Source organism: Halichoerus grypus, chromosome 15 (assembly GCF_964656455.1).
Source record: "Halichoerus grypus chromosome 15, mHalGry1.hap1.1, whole genome shotgun sequence".
Taxonomy (NCBI): Eukaryota; Metazoa; Chordata; class Mammalia; order Carnivora; family Phocidae; genus Halichoerus; species Halichoerus grypus.
In genome coordinates, this window is record NC_135726.1 from 59289709 (window position 1) to 59291019 (window position 1311).

Genomic DNA, 1311 nt, shown 5'->3' on the forward strand with positions numbered 1-1311 from the left:
ATGGTCCAGCGTTTGCCCTACCATCATAAGCTGTCCTACAACACAGCCTCTAACAAAAGTAGGCTGTGCCGAACCCCTGGTAACAGAATCATTTACCTTTATACCAAGAAGGTTGGGAAACTACCAAACTCTGCATGTGGCGTGTGCCCAGGCCGACTTCGAGGAGCTCGTGCTGTGAGACCTAAAGACCTTATGAGATTGTCTAAAATGAAAAAACACATCAGCAGGGCCTATGGTGGTTCCATGTGTGCTAAGTGTGTTCGTGACAGGATCAAGCGTGCTTTCCTTATCGAGGAACAGAAAATCATTGTGAAAGTGTTGAAGGTGCAAGCTTCAACAGAAAGCTAAATAAAGGGGCGCCTGGGTGGCTCAGTCGTTAGGCGTCTGCCTTCCGCTCGGGTCATGATCCCGGGGTCCCGGGATCGAGCCCCACATCGGGCTCCCTGCTCGGCGGGAAGCCTGCTTCTCCCTCTCCCATTCCCCCTGCTGTGTTCCCTCTCTCACTGTGTCTCTCTCTGTCAAATAAATAAAATCTTTAAAAAAAAAAAAAAAAAAAGAAAGAAAGAAAGCTAAATTTAAAAAATGAAGCTTTTTTGAGTAATAAAAAAAAATCAAAAGGAAAAAGAAATGAGGGCACTGATAGGGAAAGAATGGGATCCTATAAGTTGGGATGGGGATGTGTGGGAGGACCTTAATGAAAATGGGTCATTGAGATCCTAAATTCTGATGGGTCTTTGTCAGTGGTAGAGGTCTTTCCTCTTCTAGTGGAAGTGGCCTCCCAACACCCAGGGGTATCCACCTCTGAGGGAATTAACACAGCATTGCCTAAGGAAATGTTAATGACTTTCCCTGAGGCTGTTGCCATGAAAGATAATGCTGATCCTCCTCAGGACCTACCTCTTTGCTTTTATACTTAACAACGAGACTCAAGTGTCAGCAGGCTCCTAAAGGTAAGGTGACAAAATGTGACCTAGGGTAGTGAAAAGAAGGGCCATATGCACCCCAATGTTCATAGCAGCAATGTCCACAATAGCCAAACTGTGGAAAGAGCTGAGATGCCCTTCAACAGATGAATGGATAAAGAAGATGTGGTCCATATATACAATGGAATATTACTCAGCCATCAGAAAGGATGAATACCCAACTTTTACATCAACATGGATGGGACTGGAGGAGATTATGCTAAGTGAAATAGTCAAGCAGAGAAAGTCAATTATCATATGGTTTCACTTATTTGTGGAACATAAGGAATAGCCTGGAGGACATTAGGAGAAGGAAGGGAAAAATGAAGGTGGGAAAATCAGTGGGGGA

At 44.5% G+C, this 1311-nt stretch overlaps 1 pseudogene; it reads left to right on the forward strand.

Annotated features, from left to right (window-relative positions):
• Nucleotides 1-348, forward strand: LOC118535591 (large ribosomal subunit protein eL34 pseudogene; annotated as a pseudogene).
• Nucleotides 349-1311: the final 963 nt, after the last annotated feature.